Source organism: Saccostrea echinata, unplaced genomic scaffold (genome assembly GCF_033153115.1).
Source record: "Saccostrea echinata isolate AGI-Se365-2 ecotype Australia unplaced genomic scaffold, CSIRO_AGI_Sech_v1 ptg000081l, whole genome shotgun sequence".
Lineage (NCBI taxonomy): Eukaryota > Metazoa > Mollusca > Bivalvia > Ostreida > Ostreidae > Saccostrea > Saccostrea echinata.
Genome location: NW_026889830.1, coordinates 445,186 through 451,452, shown reverse-complemented (window position 1 = coordinate 451,452; position 6,267 = coordinate 445,186).

Sequence of the window (6,267 nt, the reverse complement as noted above, 5' to 3'; positions counted from 1 at the left end):
ATGTATTACATGTAAGTTTAGCAGTAAACTAGAGAACAAATGGATAAAGCAGATAAGTAAGCTATAGGGACATTTGTGGATAAATTATCCCGATTCAGTAGGGAGATCTTTGCAATTTATAACAAAACAACAGAAAACATTTGTGTATAAATCTTAGGAAACAATTATAAAAACCACAATACAATAGGGGACATATATATGTGTAAAAAAAATCACAATACAATAGGGGACATATGTGTATAAAAAATCACAATACAATAGGGGACATTTGTGTATAAAAAATCACAATACAATAGGGGACATATATATGTGTATAAATAATCACAATACAATAGGGGACATTTGTGTATAAAAAATCACAATACAATAGGGGACGTTGTGGGTATAAAAAATCACAACACAAAAGGGGACATTCCTGTATAAATCATTACAATACAATAGATTTTTTTATATATATAAATCATTGCGAATCATATCGTACATGTATGTGTACCTGATCATAATTCAGTTACTGTGGAACCCCCACCCAACCGACTTTACCTCCAAGAGCATATCTCAATATTAAAGAAAAACAATAAATACATCGACAATAATATACTTAATCTTAAAAAAAATATATGTATGAAACAAAAGAAACAATATATAGATTAGACTGGAAAGAAATTATTTACTTCCGTTAAATGACGACATCTTTTGATAGAAAAAGTATTAGTAACAACTAACAAGTGGTCACGGGTGGGGTTGCACTAAAAATGTTATAAAAATTTTCAAAATCATCAACCACATGAACATCAATCGCAAGCTGAACAAAGACAATAAATAAATCTGCGTTACGGAAAAGATGAAAAATAAGCACACCTGTTAAGCGAAAAAAAGAGTCGAGAATTTACATATAACTTTGCAGTTGCTGATCTGTAGCTCGTTGATCTGCCAGAAGAAATTGGAATGGGCGATTAGAGAAGTATAGTGCCCCCCCCCCCCCCCCCTTGTCCAAAATTGACAAAAAAAAGTACATATTAATTGTGCACAAAAGAGTGCACTGTTTCTTGATTTATTTCTCTGTATATTTAAGCTGCCAGCTCAAAATATTACAAACCATGATGTCTTAACATGCATTATATTTTTAGTGCATGATCGTCTGCGAAATATGAGGATTAAATCATTCCCCGATGGTTTCCCCGGAGGAAATGGATTTTATTGGCTGGATAAATGTTCGTAATTCCCTCATGATAATGAAATGAATCGTTTGCGGTATTATCCCGAAAAAGCCAAGCCTTTGTAAATAACATTCAATTTAGGCTCCACTTTCTAATTCACTTTTAAAAAAGTCAATTGTCTTCCGTATCTTTTTTCCCCTTTTTCAAAACACCCTTATTGGAAAGAAGATAATTGCTTATTTCGTCACTGTTTGGCAGATGAACCCTTTCTAATATTATTAATTTTGCAACTCTCGGAATTTTTAGCTTAACGAGCGATACCGGGGTACGTATTGCAAAGGGGGAAAATGTACGATGTTTTAGATGTGGTTTAGCACAACGGCGACAGGGAAATATGAAGTTTTATGAACCTGTCAAGTGAGTGTATTGGACCAATCAGGTAACGCGTTGTATAGAACAGTTATAATGAGGTATAATAAATTCTTTTAAATTCTTTTACTATTTCTAACAACATTGAAAACCCTTAAGACTGTACATGTAACAAACAAATAATAAAAACAATTTCAGCTTTTATTTGCTAAAACAAGATACATGTACGTGACTGTCAACTATATTTCTATGTCCGACATTTGAGAATTCATATCTGGCAATATGATCGCACATTGTCAATATTCGACACTATAAGGAATCATTTATTACAGAAACCAATATCCACAATGTTTTCTTTTTGAAATTACATTAGCGGGTCTTTTAAGAAATGAGATGTCATTTGTTGTGTACATGTCTTATTAGCCTCAAAAGGAGGTAACGTTTGAAATTAAATTGTATCAATTAAACATAGCAAAGGTGAAAAAAAGAAAGATATTTTTTTTTAAAAGACAAAATCATTTATAACCGCTTTTGATAAAAAGTAATTTACTTGGGAAAAGAAAAGTATCAATTTTCCTATACTAGATTAACGTTTATAAGATAATCCTAAGACATGATTATGTGCCTCTTTTTCCTGTTTCTAATTCAACTAAGATAGGCGCAGAAGCAGAATTTTTTTAACACTGAAAACATACTTTTTTCAGCGTAATCAAAAAGATTCGTTTGGAAATTAAAAAAAAAAATCTTTTTAAATACATGTATATGAATTTTTACGTACTTCTTAATAAACTAATTTTAGAAACAATTTTTACACCATGACGTGTGTGAATATTTGTTCCCATTAGTATTTATCGTTGATACAGAAAATACATGGTGTTATTTGGGATGGATTTCCCCTTTTTCCGGGACATTTGTGTAGTTATTCATGTTTTAATGTACATGTGCTTTATATATATAAATTTTTAACTGAGCTAGACTTTCAAATATAAAAAAAATGCCTAATGTATAATTGTACAGTACATGTATCATATTTTTGAATTGATACAATCCGTTTCTAGAACCTGTCTTGACACCCCCCCCCCACCCCTTCAAAATTACTGGATCTGCCTCTGGAATTGTACACATGTAAAAACAAAGGCAACTTCAGAATATATTGACAATTTAGGAGCTTGGGAGAAAACATATATATAAAACATCGTTTAGAGTTTATATGTGTTATGAAAGTTATAATTTGAATAATAAGAAACTGAATTTGACGCATGCGACGTCATTACGTCCTAACGTCGTTTTGAAGGGCCTTACTAAAATGATAAAATAGTGAAAGAATGATATATTTATAAAAGTGGTGTATATCTAAATTCAGAGAGAGTTAGTCTATCAAAATTTACAAAAAGTCATTTTGTGAAATATTGACCTCAAGGACCTTTTTCTCATGACGGCAGTCAAATAATAAATAAATCTGAATATTATTCTTCACTGTTCTTCACGCCTTCCTCCTTTCTTTCTTTCGACTCTGATCAAGTCCATTTTCGTAAACATTGTACAACAACGATAACGAATTCCACAAAACGGGACTGCAATTTATTCTGTGTATTATAAAAGTATGACATTTTAATTTGAAATTAGGAGATAAAATGGTTGTAGGAGTACATACAATGCTTAATTATAGACAAAAAATACTTTTAATCAATCCGATTTATCGTAACTAATCTATATAAGCTAACTTTATGAATCGCGCAGATTTAATTTATAGTTTTCGCAATATTTGAACTTTATCTGCAAGTGCAATGTAATTGATGTGCATGTAAATTAAAACAGGTGGTAGTGATATTTTACTGTTATTTGATGGAAGAAAGTTTTTGTTTTTTTTTTTAAAAAAATCATACCCCAAAGGCAAAAAAAAAGTATTCTGCGCACACTGATCAATTTGCCGTTACATATAGACAGCATAAGACTGCCCCTCCCTCTGCTCATTCAACACCACATACATGTAGAACTTTTTTTTTTCTTGAAGCAAAGTATGCATTAATATTTTGAGAATTCTTTACGTATCTCTCCCCTTCAGAAATCTCAGGCTGTCGAAATGATATGAAACTTTAATTAAATGTTAAATCATATAACATGCGTTTGTCACTAATGAGGCACGGTTAGGAAGTTCAATCTAGTCCCATGCATAGATATGGATATGTTTACCGTCCTTAGCCAGGCAAATAACAGATCACAAATAAATTGGTAAAAACACTGTAGCTCCCCCATCCCACCTCCGCACTAACCCCTTCCTTTCAAAAAAAAATTGCATGATTAAATTTAGGTCTGGTAAAGTGTATACTTATATGTAGTATTAAATTAACTCTGCAAATTATACAATAAAACTGATATTAATTTAATTGAGTATTATTTTGCCACGAAATCAAGAACAAGTCTACGAAAATCGAAATGACTGCAGAATTCAGATGCAATATAAAAATAAAATTTCGAATTGATACCTCATTTTATATTTCAAGAATCAAACACACAATTTTTAGCATAAAATACTACTATACGATAGATAAATTTATGAATGACAATGAAAAATTTCAGTGCGGAAATTAGGCTATAGTAATAAAAAAATGTACTTTTGGATGAATCTTTTACATTCAAGAAAAAAAATCAAAATCAGAACTGGACGTTTAATGTTCTTCTTTCTTTATATAGTACTGGTGAAGCAAGATTTAATGAAAACATAATCCGATATATCGCGACTGCTAATTCTTCAATCATTATACTGTAATAATTTCAATAAATTCCGAGAGAATCCGAACAGAAAAAAAATAAGAATGAAGCCAAAACGTGTGAGAATCCTGTACAAATTACTTTATGTAAACCGAGTAGCATTCCGTGTGAACTGCTTTGTTCAATCCGTGTACGCTTCGTTCAAACCATGTAGCGTTGCTAAACTATTAGGCGTATATGATTCGTGCAGTGTGCGACTGGGCTAGTAAAACGATAACCGTCCTGAAGTTTTCAGATGGAGCACTTTCTTATGTTTTGTTATGATATGAAGACTCAAAGACCTAATGTTGATGAATAAATATAAAGAAAAATATATTTTGGAATAGAGTTCTTCTGAACCTTAGGGTGTCAAATAGTCGGAAACACGATGCATTTTTATGGAAAAAGCCAAGGGATAAATCATAAGACTTCAAGACGATCATGACTGTAAGCTGTCACACCATATGTCCAATCAGTCAAAATGTAATAAATAAGTACAGAAAGTAAAGACGGGGTGTTACTAAACAAAAATTAACAATAGGAAACGCATCAACATAATTTTTCTAACGGAAATAATTGCATGCAGATAGATGGACAGGTAGACAAATGTTAAACAGTAATTAAATAACAAGACGCGTGCTACACAAGGACACCTGTATTATCCGTTTTCAAATTAGCCCATTCCTGTGTTGGAAAGAACCCCATAGAATGGGGGGGGGCAGGGGGCCCGTCCCCTCACTTTTTCTGAGTACTTTTTTTCCTAGAAAAATCTCCATTTAGATGCCGGTTGCCGCCCCCTTTTTTTGTTGCTGTAATATCGAGCAAATTCCAAGACTTTTAAAAAAAAATTGTACCAAAATATAAGGGAAATGTCCATAATCATCCCTCCCCCTTCCCCTTTTTGAGATTGGACGGTTTAGTTTTTTTTCCTTTGTCAAAATTTTTTTTGTCCCGTTTTAAAACCATTGCTACGGATTGCTTTAAAATGATAGAGCATGAAAAGTAGACTACTAATTAAAACCATGTACAAACTTTCTTTTATGAAGGAACAAGCGAAAATGACGAGTGATTTCCAAATGACAACTGAAGGCCGGTGACAACTTTGGACAGATAACGTTAGCACACTTCAGATTCTGTAATCGAAACGAAATCGGACACAAATTTTATGCTGTAAAAAACAATGTATCGGAGACATCACTGTGTAAAGAACAGGGAAAATAGTAACTTAGCAATGAAATTCAAGGTCGGAATTCACAGTGAAAGAGATTGCACAGGTGTCAGATTACAAAGTATACTAAACGGCGCTTCCTAGCCATGCTTCTTCAAGATGGGCAGAAGAAGTGATGAAGATTTTCTGAGATTAATTAAATTTTCACTGTATAACAGTCTTTGCCCTAAAATTGATATTTTCGGTAGAGTGCTTTATGCATATTCCACTTTTAAACACTAAAAACATTGCCTAGATTCTTACAAAAATGAATGATTTGGAAATACGTATCAATTAATTCTTTTTCTGGCATCAAATTTGATCTCTGCGTCAATTGAATTAAACATTTTTTCTTAAATGACATTACAAGGATAAAATGGACATATTAATGGTCCAAAAGGTATCGATATCAATTTTAAAGGATAGTTTCGTTTGCCTGTTTGATTGTTTATATAACGCGTCCCTTCCAAAAAAAGATAACTCATATTGAGACGCCACCAATTGCTGGAGCAGGGATGCAAATTTGGACCTATTCTAAACACTCAAGGCCATTGAGCAGTGAGGGATCTTTTTGGTGCCAGGATATACTGCAACACTGGACTTCGGTTTATGCGGTCTCATCCTAAAGACCGGTCTCCATGTCCTGCAGTTGGATTTGAACCCGCGACGTAAGGCCACGCGGGTGACTTTAGAATAGGTTACCTAGTATATTTAATTTACTGCGCCTGCAATCACATCAAAGTTCCGACTCCCATAATGCTTATTTACTCCGATTTCTGGCGT